We start from the raw sequence: 26422 nt of genomic DNA, 5'->3' as shown, positions 1-26422 counted from the left end.
GCCAGCAAATAGATGAAAATATACTCAGCATTAAGGGAAATACAAAGCAAATTTACTGTGAGATACCACACAATGGGAAAAGAAGAGTCTCTTTAATAAATTGTTTGGGGAAAACTGGATTTCCACGTTCAAAATAGAACAACTGGAGACAGGAAGTGGGTGGTGGGTGTGCAAAGTGGGCAATGATGCACTGGTAAAACATGATGTTGGGTTGGGATGACTATGACCAAACTGTCAAAAGAGAAACATTCTCGAGGGTGTAGAGGAAAGGGAACTATGGAACATTGTTGAGGAGAGTTTAATTTAGTATGGCCATTGTGGAAAACAGTATGGAGGTTTCTTTTCTTTTTCTTTTCTTTTTTTTTTTAAATTGTGTTTTCCTTTCTAAAGGAAGATAAAGAGAGATCTCTAACATCATCTTCATGCTGCAATTCATTCCCCCCCAGCATCAGCCAACCCTGGGTCATGGGCAGGCAGGCACACCCAGACCATGTAAGGAGGTCTCTGAAAGTGAAATCAAAACTCTCCCATGGAGTTAGCCTTGGGGAATGTTGCGTTAGCATTGTCCCTGTGTCTGGCTCCATAGAGGTTTATAAAGAAGTTAAAAGCGGGGTTACCATAAGACCCAGCAATCTGTTTTCTGGGCATGTTTTCCAAGAAAATAAAATCTTCACTTTGTAAAGCTATCTTCACTTCTGTGTTCATTTCAGCATTATCTACAATTGCCAAAATAATATGGGTTTAGGTGAGAACCATTCAACGAACTTTGCTTTTGGTAAACATTTTAGAAACTTGTAAACCCATGAAGCTGATCAATGAAAGCAGATCTCTAGATTGGCAGGAAATTCATACACGTGAATTAGTTTAGTGGATCAGTTGAGCCCAAAGAATACGGGTTTCTTGCAGGAAACTTTTTAAAATAAACCTGATATTTTAGTGTTTATACAAATTTTATGCTCTGAATTACAATTCTTTTCTAAAATTTTAACAATATATTATAACCTTTCTAATTTCAATAGTTTTTTCTTTCCTAGTACATGATGAAAAAGTAAAAATTCAATGCATATCTATCTATCTATCTATCTATCTATCTATCTATATATCTTTCATTATTTTTCGTTTTTTTAGAGAGATTTTTGCTATCATGTACCCACTGTGGCCGGAGAGACAGACAGAAAATGAGAAATCAGCCCTCAGTGGGGATGGCCACACCACAATCGCTTCTCCTCCATTCTCCTCTCAGGATCTTGGGCATGCATGCACATATACCAGTGTGAGTTTGAAGCTGCCAGGTCCAGGACTCGAAATGCAGTTGACCATGTGGGAGTCCAGTACTCTAGATTGGCAGGAAATTCATACACGTGAATTAGTTTAGTGGATCAGTTGAGCCCAAAGAATATGGGTTTCTTGCAGGAAACTTTTTAAAATAAACCTGATATTTTAGTGTTTATACAAATTTTATGCTCTGAATTACAATTCTTTTCTAAAATTTTAACAATATATTATAACCTTTCTAATTTCAATAGTTTTTTCTTTCCTAGTACATGATGAAAAAGTAAAAATTCAATGCATATCTATCTATCTATCTATCTATCTATCTATCTATATATCTTTCATTATTTTTCGTTTTTTTAGAGAGATTTTTGCTATCATGTACCCACTGTGGCCGGAGAGACAGACAGAAAATGAGAAATCAGCCCTCAGTGGGGATGGCCACACCACAATCGCTTCTCCTCCATTCTCCTCTCAGGATCTTGGGCATGCATGCACATATACCAGTGTGAGTTTGAAGCTGCCAGGTCCAGGACTCGAAATGCAGTTGACCATGTGGGAGTCCAGTAACATAACCATCACGCCATCTGCTGGTCCCTCAACATAACTTTTTTAATCTGCTGGGATATTTTACAGGTAAGCGTTGTTCTTCTTTTGTTCTATTCTATCTCTTCCCTTGGTTATGAAACTTGCTTTTTATCCCTTTGCACCTCTGTGATCATTCTTTCCTGTGACTCAACTTCTTGAGACACAAGCTGGATTTGTCATTTCTCACGAGTAACTCCTTTCTACCACATCAGACTAACATCCGGCGATAGGGCTAGGAGCAGAGGAAGACATTTATAGTTCTTTCACATGGGTGTAATAGATCCCTCTGGCTTCTACCCAAATGTTTGACCCCAGTCCCACTCCTGTGCCCTAGACAGTAGTTCCCATGATGGTATTATCACCACAGTCCCAAAGAATGCACCTGATCTTCAACCCTTTGAGATAAACTGACAACTCCTGATAACCACTCTGCCGTGGTCCAGCTATTAATTTCAGATATCTGGAATTCTTTCCTTCTTTTACGAAGATTTTACAGAGTAAACTTAGTAGTTGAATCCAGCATTTCTATGTATTTGGAAATAAGAATGTAACCACCAGTCATTGTAATTGTTTATTAACAATCTGAACATAGAGATTACATTTGCCACCAATATTATCAGGGTGCAACTCTTAAATTTTAAATTGGAATTGTAAAAGTTTGTGTGGTGGATTAAAAAAAAGAAAACTAGTATGTACTTTTGGTTATGTTTAACTTATTTATTTACTAATTCAAATTTTTCTTTGTAGACTTCCTGAAAAATATACATATGACATTGGCAATTGAAGGGCATATACTTTCTTTACATGGGTTCAGGAAAACATGTAGATATTAAATGATCCCTAAATTGCATCCAACTTTTCAAAGACAGTCAATATAAGCTCCAAAAGTTTTGAGAATTTAGAGAAGGGCAAAATACAGTAATCTGTAAAGACGCTAGAAACATTTTATATTCTAAATGTGCATATTCCAAAAATATTAAGCCTTTAAAGGTAAAATAAACATCTATTACACTGACAATACTGTACAAAGTTTTTAGCTAATAAAAAGTGTTATTCTGATTCCAATTCTGATGTCTGCTAGCTCCTGAGTATTTTTAATAACTATTTTTTGCAGCTAATAGGTTGAGACTCACACTCTGCTTCAAGTTTTTCAATTACAGTGCATATACGTCTTCAAAAGGAGTGCTCTTGACAGAACTCACTGTGTTTCCCCAGACTCCACTGGTATGTCAAACCGGTTTGAGCTCACAATTAGGCTACTTTCCTAGAGGCATTCAGAGGCTGGTTATACGGGGACCTATAGGAACGGCCAGAGTTCTCCAGCTGAGAATAAATGGGTCCTAGGGATCTAAATTAACCAGACCAAGTCATATTGGTGGGATAAGATAGAGCCATTAAAATATTTAATCTGGCCCTTTGCTGACCTCAGGTATGCTTTTTTTTTCCCCATTTAAAGTTTAACTGCTCAGTGAATTGATATATATCATTGATTAAAAGAAAAAGATCAGAAAAATGCAAAAGTAGGCTAGTTTTATAAGGAGACAAACAGTTTTTCTTTGTATTTATCATACTCTGAAATGCATGTATATATAAAAAAAGTATTAGGTTGAATTAGAAAAAAAGTCAAAAGCATGACATTGCTAAGTTTCTAGAGGGTGTGGAGGAAAGGGGGCAGACAGACTAAGGAGGAGGATATGTGCAGGTTTACCCAGCTCCATTAGCTTAACGGGGTAAGCTGTAATCTAAAAGCCAGAGTGTCCATTTGAGCTTAAATGGGCAGTACTCCTGTTTGTCCAGGACCAGGGTGCCCAACAGATGTTAACAAACTATCATTTAGAAAAAGTAATAAAAAGAGCATACAAGTGAAGCAAGTAATAGTTAAACGCACAACACATGTTGCTGGGGATGGTTTTTGCAGGGGAATTTAGGAAAGATTTGTACAGCGCTCAAAGACGAAAGTCACGAGATGAAGACTGAGTGAAATGAAAATGAATCTGTGTACTAGGGAACTGCACGGGTGCTGAAAACCCCTGAAATGAAGGTAGCACATACACACACACACACAGATGTACACACACACATGCACACACACACACAGGCACACTGCATGTGCCTATATGTGTATATATTATATATATTATATATACATTGTGTATTATGTATTATTTATTAGATCATAATTCCTGGGTTACTTGAGCTGTTCTATCTGGTGGTATGAGAGATAATCTGATGGGGGACACTGCAGATCTTACTTCATTGATGTCCTTTCTGGCAATAATTCTGGTTGCTTTACAAATGTGGAATTGGTCTGAGTGAGTTTTCTGCTGTTATAACCGAATACCACAGACTGGGTGCATTCTGAACATGAGCAGTATCCGGCTTACTGTTCAGGGGTTCTAGAAGTCCAAGAATGCAGCACCAGCATCTGCTGAGGGAGGTCTCTCTGCACCATAACATGGCAGAATGGCGAGTGAGTGTGTGAGACAGAAAACTGCGGCACAACTCATTCTTTCTTCAGGAGTCCACAGCTGTGAGGACCAACCCACTCCCACCATCACGGCATCATCTGTCGAGGGCAGGGCCCGCACAGCCTACTCACCTCTTAACAACCCCACCTCCTACTACTGTTACCAGGGAGGGATTAAGTTTTCAACATGTAAAATTTGAGAGAGACATCCAAATCGGAACAAGGACTTTTATGCCTTCATGTCCACATTGTTACTTCTTTTTCTTTTTTAGAGTTACTGAATTTTATTTATTCATCCACTTATTTTAATTTGACCAGAGAAAGGCAGAAAGAGAGAGAAGGAAAGTGAGAAAGCAAACCACCAAGTTTAGGACTCGAACTGTGTTCAGCTACATGGGAATATCCAGTGCCTTAACCACCATGCCACCTGCTGGTGTTTCTAAAGAGAACTGACTCCCCCTAAATGAGTCAGAATAATTCTTAGAAAATTAGAGAAGCCAACAATTCTTTTTTTAATTTTTAAAAATAATTCTAACTCATGTTCTAATGACACCATTAGAATGGAAGAGTATGGAATATTATTATTACATAATATATTATTTTTAGCTCATGAAGATCTATATGAATCTTTAAAGAGAGGTATTGAACCAAGATGCATGTGTCAAAAAGGGCCATTTGTGTAACCTAAAAGATTATTTTTTTTTGCTTATACTATACCAAAGATTAGGGAATTACTTGCATTTACAATACCTTAAAATTTCTGAGAAAACTCTTATGTTCAAAATCACAAAATGAGAATGAAATTATTTTGAATATCTTGATGTTATATTCTTCAAAAAATAAAAAGCCATATGTAGTTGGGCTTCAAATCCTCCACCTGTGAAAACACGGCCAATATACAGGTACGGCGAAACTGACCGAAGAAAACATTTTGGCAAGTTATTTGGTGCTCTGTATATATGACTTGAATTTCTGTTTCACTGTATGAAAAACAAACAAACAAAACCTAACGCTATTTCATGGGCAGTAACAGTAATAGGCTTTTGTCCCTAACAGTGGACTGGCTCTGTTACTTTTTTCTGCAAAGTGGCAGTTACTCTCTCAGCTTAATGAGGTTAATAAAACTTAATGAAACAGCTTCAAACCTAATGAAGTCCTTTAAAATGTAAAACAAAGCAACATAAAGATAGGCTCACTACAACAGGAAACAGACAAAAATAAGGGGAAAAAAAAGGTTTGAGGGATGGAGCATAAATAGATAAAACATAAACTTATCAGAGTAAAGATTTCAAAGAAAGTTGAAGCTTAATTGACATATACGTAGCATTTCCTCCCCTTAATTAGGAGAAAATAGTTCTGTAATATAATGATTTTTTTAGAGGTTTTTGCTATAGGGCATGTGTGTTAGCCAGAAAGAGAGAGACAGAGAGATAGAAAGTGAGAAATCATCCTCCAGGGAGGATGGTCATGCCACAATCTCTTCTCCTCCATTCTCCTCTTGGGATCCTGGACACACATGCGCCCAGCGTGAATTTAAGCCATCAGGTCCAGGACTTGAACCATTGTCAACTACATGGGAGTGCAGCAACATAGCCATTACGCTAACTGCTGGTTCCATATAATTTGAACAGTATGTACACAGAAAGGCTCTTCTGCACGAGCTTTCTTTCTATTTATAGCATGGATATTTAGCAAAGGAAAAGATGAATCATCTTCGTTGAAAATGAAATGTAACCTTTAAAAATGTTAGGATTGATTGGAAATGTATTAAAAAATAATCTTTTAACACCTTCCTCTGTTGGGGAAGTATACATCCTGTCTACATGCATTTGCGCTTGGCCGTGCAATTTGCATCAAGTAACAGAATGAGGGAGAACAAGGTATGACAAAGGGTCAAACTGCACTTAAATAATGTGGCTGGGTATTGAGCTCTGGTCATCCAAAGATCCTCCTGGCAATAGCTGCTACTTCAACCTGGGACCAGACGGGGACACCCAGAGCAGACTATCACCACCCAACAAAAACTTGGGACTATCATTGACAACAGAGCCCGAAGCTGAACTATCCAGACAGCCTTAGCGAACATCAATCAAAGAGCAGAAGGGGACTTGCAGACTCTTGGAGACAAGCAAGAAGTAAACACTTGGTGCTTGAAGACACTGAGTCATTTTTTTTAAATCATTATTTTATTTAACCTTATTTTATTTATTTATCTATCTATTTATTTATTTATTTATTTATTTTAATTTGACCAGAAAAGGACAGAGTGAGAGCAAGAGAGAGAAATTGAGAAAGCAAGCCAACATGCTGGGACACGAACTGTAGTCGGCCATGTGGGAGTCCAGCACCCTTAACCACCAAGTCACCTCCCAGCCCCAAGACACTGAGTTTTACAATGATGTTATTCCACATCACTCTGACCGTGGCTGGTTGACACAAGTAAATTCGTAAACACGTTTAATTTTAGCATGAAGAAGACAGGAACTATGTATTAATATATGTGTGGGTCTACTGTTTTGCACCTCTTATAAACAGAGGCATTCAGACCTTCTGCTCCAGATTAGATTCCCAAGGCTGTTCTGAGAGTAAATAACCTTGGAAGATAAAGAGAAAAGTTTTATACCCAAGCAGAAGAGGAAGTTTTGTCTACAGACCAGTGAGATAATGAGAACATCTTCATGAACCAAAGGTGAGGCAGACTTTCTGCCCATTGCAAACTACTTGGGTTCTCTTAGCTCAGAGCTCTTTTCCTGTGTCCTGTGACCTTTGTGTGCAAGACTTATGGGGCCCATGTCAAGGACCTTACTGAAAATTTGGGCTCCAGAAAGCAGTACATGAAAGCACGAATACTGTGGATACTGCTATCACTTTAAATAATAACCATCCATTGGCCCTGACTAAAAGTGCAGCATCTAAGAAACTGTGGCAGGCCTGGGGTCAGCAGATTGCATAGCAGTTATGTCACTAGACTCACATGACAGACCATGGTTAGAGTCCTAAACCTGGTGGCTTCAAACTTATGCTAGGTGCCTGGCGTGCATGCCTAAGATCCTAGGAAGAGGGTGGAGGAGAAGGGATTGCGGCACGGCCACCCCCCTTGGGAGGTGATTTCTCACTTTCCTTCTCACTGTCTCTCCCTAGAGAGCACATGAGCCTTAAAGTGAAAACTTCTCGGAAAAAAAAAAAAAAAAAGTGGCACGCTAACTTGTTATCTTGCAAGTAGAATAAATTCTTGGACCCTTCATAATCTTGACAATTTGACCAAGATTTGGCAATTACAGAAAGAGTCTCCTCTAGATGCCAGATCTCATAAATCTGCTAATTGCAGAAGGAATAAGAAGCATAATTGTCATAACTGACAATTGAATTAGGACAATTATTACTATTATTGTTCATAATTCTCTCTTTGCAGTTAATCAATGTGTTGAGAATAACTGAAATGTCATCTAGTACAATAAATTGAATCTTAAATGTAAACGTTCATTCATTTCAGAATTATAGAAAATATTTTAAAGGTTAGTCCTGTTGTACAGTGTTTAAATCCTGTGCTTAGAGAGCTGAAACCCAAATGGGGTTTGAATCCTGGCCACAGTGACTTGAAACACATACTGGGCACATGTGCACGTGTGCCCCAAATTCTGATGTGACAGAGAAATGGAGGAAAAAGGATCGAAGGTTGATCATGCCACATTATGGGGTGTTTCTCTGTCTTTCACTCTCTCTGGTGAGTGTATGCATTCCCTCATAATTAAAAAAAAAGTTTTAAAAATAGTACACTTTGAAATTTTTTAAGTACTCATTGTTTAAGGAGAATTCTAATTTGATCTTTCTTAGTAACCTAACATTTGATGCTAATAAATGGTGTCAGAGTAAGGATTTATGGGAACCAGCAGTTAGCGTAATGGCTATGTTGCTGAACTCCCACGTAGTCGACCGCGGTTCGCGTCCCAGACCTGGTGACTTAAAACTCACACAGGGCGCGTGTGCGTGTGTGCCCAAGATCCTGAGAGGAGAATGGAGGAGAAGGGATTGTGGCTTGACCATCCCCCCTAGGGGGTGATTTCTCACTTTCTATCTCTCTGTCTCTGTCTGGCGAGCACACGTGCCCTATAGCGAGAAAACCTCTCTAAAAAAAAAAAAAAAAGGGTAAGGATTTATTATATTTTTAAATTTTGATACAAATACATTATTTGTCAATTTGTATGTATTTGCTAAGATTTTGGAGTGAGACAGACAATATTTCATTAAAAATAAGTTTCAACAGCAATTTATAAATTATGTGTTAAAGTATTATATTCCACTATACATCTAGTCTGAAAGGTTTAAAGGCTGCATATTGAGGCCAGCAGGTGGTGCGGTGGTTAAGGTGATGGACTCCTACATGGTGACAGTGGTTTGAATCCCAGACAGGGTGGCTGGAAATACACAGGGCATGTCATGCACGTACCCCAAATCCCAAGAGGAGACTAGAAGAGAAGGAATTGTGCCATCATCATCCCCCTGGAGGAGATTTCTTACTTTCCCTCTTTTCTCTGGGGAGCAAATGCACTCCATGGCAAAAATCTAAAAAAAAATAAAAGCTATATACTGAAAAACAAACAAACAAACAAACAAGTAAAAATATTGTGTAACTGTGTATATTTATTGGCAAAAGTAAGTATATTGAATAGCTGGCATTGCCATATGGCTAGCTAAAGATTTTCTCTTGTATCTAATTTAAAGCTGCAGCTGCTATTTTAAAAATTTATTTATTTATTTATTTATTTATTTATTTATTTACTTTGGACTGTTCTGTCTGTTGGAATACAGCTTTTCTACCCTTGGAATGCCATATCTGACAACTTAAGATCCTATTTTGTGTTAGACACAAATAACTAACTTTACTGCCAATGCCATCAAGGAAGAGAGATGGGCGTGGTGTACCTGCTCAAAAGTTTGGAGATGAAAAAAGTAATGGTATTTTGTGTTTTCATGCCCTGCTTATAACAATAACTACATGTTCTCACTGATCACGGCTCTATCAGATAAGCGGATTGACTGGTTTGATGATTTCAAACTCGCCACAGCTAAATCCACATGTCAGTCCTTGATCCACCAATTACTGACCAGGACTAAAGCACAAGCTTTGTTAAAGAGGCAGTGAATATACATAGAAAACATGTTAATACTTAAGATTAAGTAACATCTTATACTTACCTGGCAGGGGAGATACCATGATCACGAAGGTGGTTTTCCCAGGGCGAGGCTTATCCATTGCACTCCGGATGTGCTGACCCCTGCGATTTCCCCAAGTGTGGGAAACTCGACTGCATAATTTGTGGTAGTGGGGGACTGTGTTCGCGCTCTCCCCTGGTATTTGGCTGTTTTATAAATGTTAGAATTTGTGGGTTTCTGGGGAACCAGCAGTTAGCGTAATGGCTATGTCGCTGGACTCCCACGTAGTCGACCGCGGTTCGCGTCCCGGACTGGGTGGCTTAGAACTCACGCCGGGCGTGTGTGCGTGAGTGCCCAAGATCCTGAGAGGAGAATGAAGGAGAAGGGATTACAGCGTGACCATCCCCTCTGGGGGGTGATTTCTCGCTTTCTGTCTCTCTGTCTCTATCTGTCTGGCAAGTGCACGCGCCCTATAACAAAAACCTCTCCAAAAAAAAAAAAAGGAGATGTCTCAAGAATAAAGAATATAACATAGAACCTTCTTATTCCTTTCTTCATTTCTTCATGTATTCATTCACTTATTTATATATTCACAAATTCTTTCATCAAAAATTTATTGAATGTTTATTAGATGTCAAAGACTATTTTTGATGATAAAAAAATAATGGCAAACAAGAAAGAAAATGTTCTCCTCCTTAGGGAACAGGCTTTCTAAAGGAAGAGACGAATCATAAGCAGATTACCGAGATTAATACACGATTGTGAGAAGAGACATAAGACAATTTTAAGCCAAGTAGAGAGCTGTTGTGTGAAGGACAGCTGATGAGTGGAAGGACTAAGATGTCGATCTTTTGATGTAGATCTGCATTTCGTCATGAGTCACTGTGAAAATCTCTGGATCAAGAAGCCTTCTGGCCCAAGGCCTTGCTGCTGTCCTTGAGGAAGAGTTAGAGGCGTGGTCTGACTACAGGGGAGCACATGCAAGAGTTCAAGCCAAGAAATGTCATTTGTGGTAGAAAACACTTAAATTCTTGTAGAGGAATAGCAAACCACAGTTTTGCTTCCATTCTGTGTAGTCAAGTGTTCCTTGTGGGTATTATTCTGAGAGTGTCATAGGCAAAGTTTGTCCACTTTGAATATCAGAAGATGCTGACAATGTTTCTCCTATCACAGAGCCTGAAAATTTATAGACACGTAATATCTTCTTCTTTTGTATTTTAATGGCCCAAAGATGTATGTGCTTTCTAGAGAGAGATAGAGAGAGATAGAGAGACAGAAAGAGAGAGAGAGGGAGAGAGCACTTTCTAGTGCAACTTGGTCATGCCACAGTCCCTTCTCCTCCATCTCTCCATCCTGCTGGGACTCCATCCTGTCAAGATTTGCCTAGCATATTTGCTTGTTTCTTTTTTCTTTTTAGAGAAATTTTTACAATATGGCACGTGCACTCACTGGAGACACAGAGAGACAGAAAGCTAGAAATATCCCCGCAAGGGGGATGGTCATGATGCAATCCCTTCCCCTCCATTCTCCTCTTGGTATCTTGGGCATACACACATGAATTGAAAGTCACTGTGTCTGGCACTCAAACCGTGGTGGACTACATGGGATTCCAAAGACATAACCACGATACCATCTGCTGATTCCTTGCCTTGCATATTTTATAAGCTACCAGCACTGTTGGCCATGTGGAATCCAGTTCTCTTAACTACTAGGCTATAGGGTCACCCCACTATTTTTTTTTAAGTGAGATTTTTGCTATAGGGCACATGAGCTCACTGGAGAGAAAGAGAGAGACAGAGAGACAGAAATCAAGAAATCACCCCCCTGGGGGATGGCCACATCACAATCCCTTCTCCTCCTCTCTCCTCTCGGGATCTTGGGCATGCACACACATGTGCCCAGTGTGAGATTTAAACTACCAGGTCTGGAACGCAAACTATGGTCGACTATGTAGGAATCCAGTGACATAACCATTATGCCATCTGCTGGTCCCAATATTTGTTTTTTTTTTAATGACTGACTATATCATGTAATAATGGAAAGGGTATAAGTAATAGATAAAAAATAATAATAAAGTAACTTTAAAAAATTATTAAAAATTGTTTTTAGAATATTGCTTTGTAGTAAACAGAGCACCTTCTTGCATATTTTACATAAAAATGCTTTTTAATTTATGAATACATGAATGAATAAATGTTTATTCAAAATGCTTCTTAAATTTTAATCATACATTCTTTATTTGCATACTTATTGAGAAGTCAGAAAAGGCTAGAGTTAAGGGACTCTAGGGGCCAGAAAGGTATAATTTATACGTGAACAGATAGATCCCATAAAGACCCGTTTCTTGATATTGTTCAGGAAGCCATAACATTGTACCTGCTCAATGCAAATATAATAGATTACATTTCACACTCCAGTCTTCCTACCTCTAGTTAGTCAAAATATTTCTTTAAAAATTATATAAAAATCTGAAAACATAATCCGGCAAACATTTTCACTGGCAATATTGGGTTGTTGGAAAAGTCATGACCTACTTTTTCTATTAAAAAATGTATTATGACTTTCTGACAATCCCATATAATCATTGCAAAACACAATCATTTTTATGTTTTCTAAGAATAGTTCCACATCTGTTGTCCATTCCCAGCATCCAACAGCAGAGGGTTGTGGGAAGCCAGCAGTGACATTCCCACTTAAAGAGGAAGAAATAGGGCTCAGAGAATGTCATGGGATTTCCCAAGGCTTCCACAGTTAGTAAATGGTGTACTTGAAACTGGAAGCCTCATTTCAATATTCTAGGAAACAATATTGTTTCTACTTAATCTACTGTGGGTACTGTTGCTCACTGTCTATATTAAAACACTGCTTTAGTTTAGAATAAAACTAAGTGTTCATGAGAAAGTCATCAATTCATAATATTGTGTATACTTCAGAAACTGAAGGATTGGAAGATATGAAAAAGCATTTAAAGCAACTGTGGATACTAGAGAAGTGTGAGAAGAGGATGGGAAATGGGGAAATTGGGGGGTAGTGGGGGGGAATTAAAGGAAAAAAGAGCAAAACATTCAACGGACATAATAATGAAGTTATCTGATGATGATGTATATGGTAATATCTTTGACTGGACTGATTAATACACACTGTATTCATGGTAAGGAAATTCGTTTTTTATATTGTAAAGATAACAGTAAAAGAATGTAAAAAATAATAAAAAATAAAATATAATGCATTAAATAATAATGAACCCTCAAAATAAACAATACATTAATTATAAAAATAAGATTGCCAGATCATATCAAGATATATTTGCAGGAAAACATCACAGAGATAACAGTGAAGTGGCTTCCAAGATTTGCAAAATGTGGAAAGCGAAGCATGTATTCAGTGTCTTAAAACAATGAATCAATACAATAAATTTGATCAGATGTAGAAAAAAATCAACAAGCAATAAGGGCTCCAAGTACTAAAATCTGTTTGTAAAAAATGATCATATTAAGTAATTGTCATTTAGTTTGAAACTTACTCTTGACTTTAGAAATACCTAGAAAGCTCTTACTACAAGCCAACCTTCACCACAGCTACATGTAGAATAGAGAAATCTCACGAGGAAGAGGCAAGCAGAGAGAAATCGAGGTGCACAATAAGCTCTTTAGAGCCTGGGAAATTAAAATGCAGAGTGATGATCAAAATAAAGCTGTGAAACCCATGAAGCTGTGTTTCAGTCACAGGTAGAAAAACTGCAGCAGAAAGTAGTAAACACACAAGAGTTAAATACATTGAATGGCAAACTATGAAACACTAAAAATGAAGGACATGAACAATAATACCAGCAGCTCTGAATATTTTCCATGTACACACAAAGCTAACCTAAAGGTAATACTCTCGGGATTAGCATCAACAGCAGGGTAGTTTAGTGACCAAGGACGTCGGGATTCAATGGCTGCAAATATAAATAGGACATCCTGGATATAACTTACTCTAACATATCAGAAAACAGAAAACAAAATGCTCACATCTTGGTGGCATACTTCGTAAAGCTGTTAATTTTGGCGTCAGGATGAACAGAAACACATACACGAATGCACGCGCACACACAGCACAGTAAGACGGGAGCAAGATGATAGACACCATGGTAAAGGCAAGAGGGCCAACCAGAAGAACATGCAGAAAACTCCCTGTAGTACTCTAAAACAGTGAATGTAGAGAAATCCGAGGATTGGAATATAGTGCAAGAAAAATGCTATTTTAAGCTCCAAGGAGCTTTTCCTTTTCTCTTTTTCTTTTTTGAATCTCAATATTGGTGAGATCTTTGAGATGTATTTTATGCTTAAATAAAATGAAAGCAGGGACCAGCAATTGGCGTAATGGCTATGTCACTGGACTCCCATGTATTCGACTGTGGTTCGAGTCCTGAACCCGGTGGCTTAAAATCACACTGGACATGTGTGCATGTGTGCCCAAGATCCCAAGAGGAGAACAGAGGAGAAGGGTTTGCGGTGTGGCCATCCCCCTTGAGGGTGATTTCTTGCTTTCTGCCTCTCTGAATCTCTCTGTTTTTCTGGTGAGCACACACACCTTATATATAGCAAAAAACTCTCCATTAAATAAATAACTAATAAAAACATGGTGATACTGAGCAAAGCCCCGATTCATGATGCAATGGTTTCAGAAGCCTATCTGTGTGGTAGAAACACAGACCATGGGCTCTTTCTGCTCATTACTTTTTTAAACCTTAAATATATAACCTTTTTTCCATGTCACAGAGCACGTCTTCTAAAATACTATTGTATACTTATCAATATTCCTATCATTATGAAATATCTTTGAAAGCAGGGAACATGTGTTTCTTTTTAAATATTGAACGCCCTGTGCATAGCATGTAGTAGGTACCTGGTAAGTATTTGTTGACATCCTTTTCAATGAATAGAGTGCTTGCCAAATGACACAAATCCCTTGAAAATTGCATTTTCCTTTTAAATTGGTCTTCTTGTTTATCTATAATACAATCAGTTTAGTTGTAAGTCAATTTTGCTGAATCTGATCAATCCAGAGCTCTAACAAAATAAATGTTGTGGACTTACAAGGTTGACTACAGATTCTGGATAACACTCAATTCACCAAAACTCTTCTAGGATGCTCCCTAACACCCATCTTGACTTCTCATGGCAACAGCTCACTTTCCTTAAAATACTACTTTTAAATACTTCCTGGCTTGCACAATCCAATTTCAAGAAAGGATAAGTATGCACTTAGAAAGTATTAGCAAGTTATTTATAAGCTAATTTTTACTGGCAACTTTGGACTTGGTAATGGCCATGATTAGTAAATGAATTTATTCAATCAGTATTCATACTAAAAAAAAAACTAATCTATCTTTAAGAGAAAAAAATAAGAAAATGAAAAATTAAATCAATACTGGAACTTACCCAACAAAGTTAGTCACGTACACAAGATAGATGCAAACGTCTTTCTGACTGTGATCTCCATAAAAAAGATTCACTGAGCAATTCTGTCAAACACACATTTAGTAACAGGTTAACGACTAGCAAATTTCATCAGAATGGCTAAACTGATTTGCAAATATAGACACCATTAATAATTGAACGACTTTAGATTTTTAAAATAAATTGAACAGGACTCATCTGAATAAACAGAGTTGACATTATATGCATTCAACAGGATTTACAGAACTATTAAGAGAAAACTCTCATTAGCGGTTTGATTAGGAAACAAAGGAACCAAAAACCATTTGGAAAAGTTTACTTTAAAGAAGACTTTAAGAGAGTTTAGGAAAACTTGATTGAACAGAATAACTGTCCCATATCAACCGTAAGAAATAACACTTCAAAGATTTTTTTCAAGCTAATTAGTAAAAGGTTTTGCATGCACATAAATTTTACATGACATAGTTTAAAAAATAGCATATATGAGGAATTAGAAGCCAGTTACGATAGTGCCTGCTTACTTTTTGGAAAAAAAAAAAAGTGGCAAACGATATTTAATTGTACTAATGATGTTTAAATGATATTATGAACTCTCCTTAGATGCAAACGTCTTTCTGACTGTGATCTCCATAAAAAAGATTCACTGAGCAATTCTGTCAAACACACATTTAGTAACAGGTTAACGACTAGCAAATTTCATCAGAATGGCTAAACTGATTTGCAAATATAGACACCATTAATAATTGAACGACTTTAGATTTTTAAAATAAATTGAACAGGACTCATCTGAATAAACAGAGTTGACATTATATGCATTCAACAGGATTTACAGAACTATTAAGAGAAAACTCTCATTAGCGGTTTGATTAGGAAACAAAGGAACCAAAAACCATTTGGAAAAGTTTACTTTAAAGAAGACTTTAAGAGAGTTTAGGAAAACTTGATTGAACAGAATAACTGTCCCATATCAACCGTAAGAAATAACACTTCAAAGATTTTTTTCAAGCTAATTAGTAAAAGGTTTTGCATGCACATAAATTTTACATGACATAGTTTAAAAAATAGCATATATGAGGAATTAGAAGCCAGTTACGATAGTGCCTGCTTACTTTTTGGAAAAAAAAAAAAAAAGTGGCAAACGATATTTAATTGTACTAATGATGTTTAAATGATATTATGAACTCTCCTGAGAATGTCTTTATTTACAATATGTGCTGGAAATCTAGGTACAACATGTTAGTCCATGCATTCTCACCTGGGTAGCTCCAATCTGTGTGCTTCACTTAAAACAATGTTATGCTTAGGAAGATCTACTGCAGAGAGAAGCAAGAAAAATGTTACTATCTTGAGTGCTATAACCCGAAAAGGACTCATTGTTTTAAAATTCCTATTGTTTCAGGAATTTTGCTTGGCAAACAATTCAATAAATATCTAAAAGATCTACACATATATTGACATAAATACTATATACTGTGTTCAAAATGAGCACATTTATTAAACGCCTATGTGCAGTTTAGTTTTAAATGCTGCTATAAAAATCTGATTGTACCTTGTTAGGATGAATTGACAGTGTTGAGTGATATAAGTATAAGAAATGTTTGTAATACACAAAAAAATACAAGAAATTCAGAATTTTTTTTGTGTTGAAGCTGCTCTAAAGATTTTACAACTATTATCTCACCTTTCAGTAGTGACTTTATAAACTTCATGAGCGAGACATCACTATACACTTATTCTTTGAAAGTTTATTTATAGATTTCTGCCAAGGGAGAGAGAGTCGTAGAGAGAAAGCAGGAAAGAGACAGGCAGGCACCATAGCAGTGTCTTCATGCTTTGATCTTCCCTGACTTAAGTCAGCCGGGTTCATGGGCACACGTATGTGCACCAGCCGTGTACAAAGAGACCTCCACACATGAACACGAGAGCCTCCCAAGTGTGTTTGGCATCAAGGAATGGTGCAGTACTACTGCTACATCGCTGTGGCTTGCTATTGATTTTATTTTGTAGATAGAAAAGTTGTGGTAGGGAGAGGTGAGCTCACTTATCCAAGTCACATGGAGAAGGGACCAAGCTGTTATGCGCACCGTAGGCTCAAAGTCTACACTGTAAAATAGGCCAGGAACCAGGCTATCTGTAGGCACTTAAGGAAATAGTAGAACAAAGAGGATAGGCCAGAACACAGCAGTGAGTTATTCTCTTATTCTCAAGTTCACTTATCTCTCTGCACCTCAAAGATACTCAGCTTCAACAGTTCCCCCTGCCTCCCTCTCGCCCACTGAAACCAACTAAGAATTTTTTTTAGGATGGTCACAGCCATTACATCCTTTTATTTCCATTGTTAACATCCTAGAAAATCAATTCCCAGAAATAAAGCTGGAGTTTATATAGGTCACTTCAAATATGGAATGCCACAGTTAAAGAGGGGTGAAACTGAAGTTTAGTAACAATATAGGCAGAGATGTGTAGGCTGCATGTGCTTTTCAAATCAAGAGACCTAACCCCATACTATTGACTGCCTCATGTTATTCAGAAATAAAATGCAAACTGAAGATTCTTAGCAGGAAATGAAATAGGTCCTTTTTAGGGGAGCATATTCTAATAGATGTCTGAAAATATGCTATGTATACTTCATAGCCTGTAATACCTTGTCAGTAGGAAGGATTACTAGGCAGAGATGCATTTAGGAAGCGAGTATATCCATAGACCTGTTTACCAAAGACAGCAAGACTGAATAGTCCTCTAAGCAATTTACAGTCAAATAAACAAGGGAAATAAAAACTAAAATTAGAATGGGCATTATGGCATGCTTCCATAGCATAAAGAAATGAAAAGTAACTTTCAGATGATTACTACAAACTTGTTGTATTTTGGTACACATTTAATATTGAATGCAGAATATGAGGAAGGGTATTCAAACAGTTCATGGAAATGCATAGCATGAAAAAGATTTTTTAAAACATTTATACCAAGATAAAATTGTAGTGGGAATAGCAGTTGTTATGAAGGTTTTGTTGCTGGACTCCCACATGACTAACTGTGGTTCAAGTTTTGGACCTGATGGCTTGAAACACATGCCGGTCGTGTGTGTATGCATGTCCAAAATCCCAAGAGAATGGAGGAGAAGGGATTGCAGTATGGCCATTCCTCCTGGGGAGTGATTTCTTGCTTCATGTCTCTCTGTCTCTCCGGGGAGTACACACATCTTACAGCAAAAATCTCTCTAAAATAAATAAATGGATAACAAAATTGTACTAATTTGGGACAACACGTCTGAATAGGATCTAGTTTGAGGTATTAAGGATTTGACATCAGTTTGAAAGGGGCTCCTATGTGAGAAACATGAATTCTACTAAAATTGAAGCAAAAAAATACATCGAGTTTGTGGTAAAGCTTAAGTAGAAGGATGATAAATCATTGATGCTTTACAAGTTTATGGGGACAATCCTCTAAGGAAATTGGCAGTTTACAAATGGGTTACTCATTATAAGAAGAGAAACTACGATGTTCAAAATGACACCTGCAGTAGCAGATTATCCACATCAATGTGGGGGTGGGAGGAGTCGAGCTTGTGCATGCCCTAACTGAAGAGAACCAATATGTCACAGTAGAAACAAGAGTCCCTCACCATAAACATCTCAACTGGCTCAGTCCATGCAATTCTGATTGATGCATTATAGTTGAGCCAACTTTCTACTAGATGGTCACCAAAACTATCTCACCAAGATCAGCTGCAGATGAGATCAGAGCTTTCAATGGAAGTTTTAACCAAGCAGAATCGAGATACAGAAAAACAGAAGTATTTATTGTTTCTCTCTCTCTCTTTCTTTTCTTTTCATAGATTTTTGACATAGACATGATGCGCTTGTTGGAAACAGAGAAACAGTGAAAGGGAAAGTGAGAAACCACCTCGGCCGTGTGTGTGTTGGAGGGGGGGCGATGGCCATGCCGCAATCCCTTCTCCTCCATTCTCCTCCCACTCACATGAGCCTTGCGTGAATCTCAAGCCACTGGGTCCAGGACTCAGACTGCACTCAGCCATGTGGGAGTCCAGTAACATAAACACTCCACCACCTGCTGGCACCCGGAAGCATTTCTTTAAAGAACTATAATAGGAGGTGGCACAGGGCTTTACCAATATGATTTTGAAAACAAAGCAGAATGAACTCAATGGCTACCAAGAGGTGGAAATGATGCAGTCAAAGCAAAAGCAGATCAGTCAAGAGAAAAAGTCATGGCAATAGCTTTTTTGGATGCTCAAGATATTTTGCTTGTTGACTTTCAGCGGGGGGAAGAATGATAATGTCTGGTTATTAGAGCGATTTGAAAAGTTAACTTACGCTTTAGCAGAAATATGCCTGAGAAAGATTCTCCAGAGAGTCCTTCCATACCACGATAATGCTCCTGCTCATTTGACTTATCAAACAAGAGCAATTGCGGCCAGCAGTTGGTGTAGTCATTAAGGCGCTGGACTCCACATAGTTGACCTTGGTTCAAGTCCTGAACCTGGTGGCTTGAGAATCAGGCTGGGCATGCATGCCTTTAATCCCAGGAGGAGAATGGAGGAGAAGAGATTGTGAAATGGCCACCCCACACCTTGCAGGATGATTTAACACTTTCCCTCTCTCCGTTTTTCTCTCTTTCTCTCTACTACCTATGGAAAATAATAATAATAGTAACTAGCAAAAGTACAAAAGCAGTTTTGTGGCAGATATGGAAGGAAATCATCAGGCCTCTACCTTACTGATTAGGTGCCTTTTGACTTTTTTCTATTTCTTAAGCTTAAAAAAAAAATTAAGGATGCCCATTTTTCTTTAGTTAACAATATAACAAGGTCTACATTGGCATGATCAGGACCCTCAATTTTTTAGGGGTCAACTAAATGGCTAGTATCATTGCTTACAAAAGCATCTTGAACTTGATGGAGTCTGTGTTGAAAAATAAGATTTATATTTTTTATCATTTAATTCCACTTTTTAATAAAGCTGAAATCCCTTCATATGTGTTAAAAGCCATCTACTTTTCACGTTATTAAATGAGACACCATGAGTATATAAAATAATAGAAAAAAAATAGTAATACTAAAACATGAAATAAAATAGATACTTTTTGAGACAGGAACAAAATAGTATATATGTTTAAAGGAAAAATTCTTTGAGCAAGAATGTTAATATTAGAAGTTCAGATCACAAACAACATTATAGACAAAATAATTCTGAATTTAGAGAAAGCAATAGATTAAAACAACCAGTGAGAGAATGGTGGAAACAGATGTTGAAATGGGATACTATAAATCATTTTCTGTATTATTGATCCAAAAAAATAATTATAAAATAAAGGCTAGCAGGTGGTGAGATGGTTAAGACAATTGTATCCCCATAGCCAAATCAGCAGTTTGAATCCAGGGCCCAATGGCTTAAAAAATACTCGATGTGTGTGTGCATGCTCAAAAATCCCAAGCAGAGAATGGAGAAGGGATTGTGGCATGGCCATCTTTCTTGGAGGTGGGTTGTGGATTTCTAACTTTCCTTCTTTCTCAGTCTCGCTGGTGAGCACATGCACTTTCTAACAAATTTTTAAATAAATAAATAAATAAAATAGAAGTTTAAGTACAACAGAAAAATAAACCTGAACTAAAAAAATATTCGGTTGTATAATTCTAAATATCCCATTGTCTACAAAATAGTACAATACACAGAGACACACGTAAACACATACACAAAGTCAAAGGACATGCCATGTTTTGTTGATTGCCCTGCCCAGGCAACAAATCAGCTTTGCTTTAAAACTGATCAACGGTTCAGTGTGGAATTGCCCAAAATGGCTAACTTTTAAGATCACATATTGATAAAATAAAGATGTGCACACAGTTGCCGAATTGTTCATGCTCCTTCTACAACCCCAGGCTAATTTAATAAAACATTTAGTGATGTCAGGGTTCTATCTAAAATGATCGTTTTCTTACGGAAGTGGTGGAACCCGTTCTCCCTTGTTGCAAATCAACCGTAATAAGGAGTCAGTTCACTTCTGCAGAGGAAGAAATATGCAAAGATCCTGCCTGAAGATGGAACACGGTAAGTGGCAGTAGCAGAATTTTAGATCCAAGAAACTCAGCGTCCTTTAAAACTGGATGCTGGTAGACAGAAACAGTGGATTCCAAACCAGAAAGCAAAGATAAGGCTCAGAAAATCCCATGACCGTGCATTAAGGGCCTCTGAAAGATTATTATTCCAATTATGGACTCTCAGAAAGAATGAGGCAATTATTTTATTTGAAAGGTTTTATAGCTCAGCTTTCTTTAGACTTGCAATGACCTGAAGAGGATTCAGTTGAAGTTAGACAGTGGCAGGCAATTTCTGTACCAGCTGGGTGGGTACCCAGGATCTTCCTGACTATTCCCGGAAAAGGCTGTGCTTGACTGTGCATGGCATCTTTGTACCTCCTCATTCAGGCCTCTCCTCCTCTTCCTCTCCCCCCAACCAACCCCCTACAGATAACCTTTTCCTTGCATTTTGGAAATGAACATCCTAGCAAAGGACTTTAAACAGTAATTAGTTTAAAAGTTAGAAAACAAGAACCTAACAGTTCTCTTAAAATAACTACGCATCCTATCTTTAGAGAAGAATTTATACAAGAACAAAAAGAAAGTTAGGGATGAAATTCTAAATCATATGAAATCCACTGGAGAAAACCAAAACTTGGAAAACTTTTGCAGGATTCCAAGAAAGGGTTGTCTAAGGATGGCCATTTATACAGCTTTAAGATTATTGCTTCCTGATTTCTTAACAATGTCTGGTTCCTTCACTCTTTGGTTCTTCTTCCTGCCTCCCCACCCTGCAGTTCGTGGGCATCAGCTTAGACCTCCGGGCTTTGGTTGAAAGAACCCACATTAATTACTGCTCATCAGCATTCATCATGGTGACAGGTCCTGTTAGCAGTGCTGTTTATTTTGTTCTCACCTTTTCTGCTTGGCTGTCAAAGGGAAGAATTTTATGGTCCTTCAGGGAGCAATTCTTCTCTATGACCAGCTGCTTGGAGGAAATGTCTTCAGTGTTGCACTGGCTTTGGTAATTCCTAGTAAATAAAATGGCACAAATACAACAATTAATAGTCTTCTTTAATTGAGTTCATTTATAACACAGCAGAGTTAAATCAACCAAAAAACTGTTGAACAAAATCTTGAACTGTAACAGTATTTCAAGTGCTTTGCAAAGCTGATTAAAAAAAGAACTTTACATTGACTAGGGAAGATCCTATTGCTTGACTTAAGTTTTGTAACAATATGCCATTACTTTTAATACTGACTTACATTTCTTTTGTATTATATGCCAGTAAGTGATGCTTTGAGTTCCTTTGATTAATACATTTTTATTACTGTAGTCTTCCTTAATTGAGTGTTAAACTTAGTATTTAATACAGAATCTTGCATACTTTGCCAGGCTTTTGAAGTGACTTGAGTCAACTTCTTCTGTATAAAAATGATGATTATGGGACCAACAGCTGTTGTAGTGGTTAAGGCACCATACTTCTTTGTGGCTGACTGTGGTTCGAATCCCAGACCTGTGGTTTGAAAGTCATGCTGGGTGCGTGTGTGTGCATACCCACAATCCCAAGAGCAGAGTAGAGGAGAAGGGACTGTGGCTTGGTCATCCCCTCTACAGAGCGATTTCTCAATTTCTGTCTCTCTGGCAAGTGCACATGCCCCATAGCAAAACTCTCTCCAAGATAAATAAATAAATATGATAAGTTTATTGTAAAAGTGAATACTGAGCTTTAAATAATTAGGTACCCTTAAAAAATACTGCAGTGATATTAAGAGAGGTCTTTGACTTTCAATAATGATAAATTCAGTAGTTTTAGAAACACATTTCACTGAAAACAACTTAAAAATATGGGACAAAAACCTTTTTAAAAAATCTTTTAAAGTAATAGGTAATAAAAGTGGTGGAAAATTACTGACCACAGTATATAAAGAGACAGATACTTAAGAAATTTATTAGCAGTAATGGGGACATCTTTTGTCAAGGAGATTATTTGGGTGTCCCACAAAAGGCTAACAGAGACTAGGGAGATTTGACAGCTAATAGGGCAAAAGGAATGAATTTTGGGGACCCCGAATACAGTAAGAACAAATCAGAAGTAAATGAGCACTCGTAAGGGACTTCAGTCACACTTGAAGTCATTGTTCCTACTTAGAAAATCTCAAGATGTGAAGTTGAATTAAAGTGATGGGTATAGACAAGTGCCATCCAAAAAGATACATAAATAATTTCTGTTTAAAAAAAAAACATGTTTTACATTTAAATGTATTCTGTAAGTATTTTATTTTTCAAATAAACTATCTAACATATAATCAAAGAAACTTAGGCAAGAGACAGCACAAAATATGGACCAGTGCTATAGCAGACTAGCATACACACACTATAAAATGAATATGATTAATATGCTTATGGAAATAAAAGACCAGACTTTAATACTTTTCAAAAGAACCCCTGGGAAAAAACTCTTAACTGAGTATTTCAGTGACTGAAATTAGAAGTCAATAGTTTGGTGGTAGATTGGACATAGCTTAATCAAGAATGAGTGTATCGGAAGATAGAGTAGAAGAAAATATCCAGAATGAAGAATAGGGGACAATAAAATTGTAAATACAGATGAGAATGTAATAAATTTAGAAGATGCAGAAAAAAAGTCTAGTATACATTTAGTTGGAATCCAAGGGAAGGAGATACAGGTGACACAAGTAATATTTGGGGTGTGGGGGGGAAACAGATGTTTAAAAACTAATAAAGAAATAAATCCACAGATTTAAGGAGCCAAATAAATCCAATAAGGAAAAATTATTTTAAAAAATCCATACCTTTATATAACTACCATGTCTATAAGGAAGTTAAAGCCAATTTAAGAACAAGAAGAACGGATTATGGTTAGAAACAGAATTTTCCATAGAATAGAGCAGAAAAGATTCAAAACGACTAACAGATTAATAGTCAGTGTTTGGGAGATGTTGAAGTTAGAGTAAGTGAATCATATCTTTAAAATGTTGAGAGAAAATAACCACCAATGCATAATTCCATAACTAGCTAAAGTGACATTCTTCCATGGCCAATAGCTTATTGTTTTCTTTTTGGTTTTTCTAATAGTGTTTAGTTATCTTTATTGTTCTGAAGTTTCATGATGAGGTCTTAAGTGTAGATTTCCTTTTATTGTTTGTTTGCTTCTTAAAACTTATTTACTTATTTCTTCTAGGTAAGAGAGACAGAAAGAGGGACAGAGAGGTCGCTAACAGGGTCTTCATGCCGTGATCCACTCCCTGTATCAACCATCTGAGTCATAGGCACCTCATGTGCTCAGGGTGATCACATGGGGAAGTGAGTGCAGGACCTTTCCCATGTGGGCCCAGCTGTGTTAACCACTGTGTCACTACCTGGACATGTCTAGTTCTTGTCTCAATGTGTCCTGCTTAAAATGTATTCATTTTCTGACTTTTTCTTCTACTGTGTAAGCTTCACACTCATTACAATTGCAAGATGCCACTCTATTCAAAGGAATTTTATATTATATATTAACATATGTATATTTTATATAATATATTCATATATAATATGCTATATTGTATATTCATATATGTATGAAATTTTATATTTTACGTTCATATATATATACACACACACACACACACATACATATGTCTTCTATACTTTATGTCTCTCACAGTTTCCTTGTTCAGATAGTCTTCAATTCATCTTTCTTCACCACCATTCAGATATCTAGTTTGCTAATTTTCTATTCAGTTGTTTAAATACCCCCCCACACACATTTCTATTAAAAATAATTGTATGTTTCCTTTTTATCATTTTTATTTGGTTCCTTTTAAGAATCAGCTTAAGCATCAGTAGGTAGTGTGGTAATTAGGGGTGCTGGATTCCCACATGGCTGACTGCAGTTCAAGTCCCAGACCTGGCAGCTTGCTCTCTCACTTTCTCTCTCCCTCTCTCTGTCTATCTCTCTCTGGTCAAGTTAAAATAACTTAAAATGTTAAATAAAATAATTCTTCAAAAAATAAAAAGAATCAGCTTAGTTGATCTAGCTAGTTTCAAGTGCTTTTCTTAGACATTAAATGCTCTTTTTCTTTTCTTGTTTTTTAATTACTAGAGGACACATATGCTCATCAGACAGAGAAAAAGGGAGAAAGCACCCCTTCTAGTAGGGTGTGGTCATATCAGAATCCCTTCTCCATCCTGTCAGAACTTTGGGTCCACATAGACATGTCCCCTGTGTGTTTTTCAACCCACAAGGACCAGGATGCGAACTGTAGTTGGCCTTGTGGGATCCTACTTCCTTAGCCACTTGGCTGTGGGGCCAGCCCCTCATGCTTTTTTTCTTTTTAAAAAAATCGACTTACCTATTTTGTGCTCTGCACGTGCTAATTCCAGATCTCCCAGCTTTGCAGACAGGAGGGCTCATTTCTTGATTTCCTCTCCTAATGATTCCTTTCGACAAATTTTTTCTTCTATTTTATTTATTTCATTTTTACTTTGTTTTGTTTCAACTTCATGGCCCTTTGAACATTAAAAGTAGGCAATTTTTTGTGACTCAGATTTTTCATGTTTATTTCTCTGGAAATGATACTTCATGAGTTTAAATTAATATATACTTTTTTATTCAATACTTATATCGGGAATTATTGCTCCAAATCTGTGTTTACCAAACTTGTGCTTAGAAATTATCATGGGTAAATTTACTTCTCTCTGATCTCTTTTATTAGTTCTTTCTATTTGACCTAAATCTAAAGTGAAATTTTTATAAATGTCATTTTTTTCCTAACTCAAATGTTGAGGAACTTACTTTCTCAGAGTTTTGGGTTTATGTGGTGATCTCTGACCTAACCTTCTTTCATAGTTGATTCCCAATCTCTGCTCTTTTTGTTCCACTGGAAATCTTCTAAGCTCAGCAATGGACCCGTACAAATGATCAGATCCACTGTAAGTAAATTTTGATTTTATTTTACTGTTAAAATAATTATTTAATTTTATTTATCATTATTATCATCATTATTATTATTTTTAATTTGCTACAGGTACGTGCACTCACCAGAGAGAGAGAGAGAGAGAGAAAGAGTGAAAAAGCAAGCCAGCAGGACTTGGTGGCTTGGATCGTGGTCAGCCATGTGGGAGTCCCACGCCTCAATCACCACACCACCTGCTGGCCCCCAAACGGTGACTTTATTCATTGCATGACATTTGGCCTCTAAATTTTTCTCTCGACCATATTCTCAAAAATTTCTTTCACATAAAGCTTTAGTCAATATTATATGTATTCACTATTACGAAAGATTTTCTGACCCCTAGCCCAGAAATAGAATTGTTCTTTGTTTCTTTGAATGGACTTTCATATATTAATACCATTTGTTAAAGTCTATAATATAATAGTTTGTTTTATGTGTACGTGTATATTTAGCATTCCAAGAGATATATAGAGTAGCCACTGAAGAAAACTG

General features: G+C 37.0%; 1 non-coding gene across 1 annotated transcript; it reads left to right on the top strand.

Moving 5' to 3' along the window:
• The first annotated feature begins 9515 nt into the window (after positions 1-9515).
• Positions 9516-9679, top strand: LOC114010062 (U1 spliceosomal RNA). Its single transcript, XR_003551451.1, has one exon. It is a non-coding gene; the product is annotated as a U1 spliceosomal RNA (small nuclear RNA).
• Positions 9680-26422: the final 16743 nt, after the last annotated feature.

Source organism: Tupaia chinensis, unplaced genomic scaffold (assembly GCF_000334495.1).
Source record: "Tupaia chinensis unplaced genomic scaffold, TupChi_1.0 Scaffold000702_1, whole genome shotgun sequence".
NCBI classification, from domain to species: domain Eukaryota; kingdom Metazoa; phylum Chordata; class Mammalia; order Scandentia; family Tupaiidae; genus Tupaia; species Tupaia belangeri.
The sequence above is the reverse complement of the archived record's forward strand: the minus strand, read 5'-3'. Positions and strand labels throughout refer to the sequence as shown.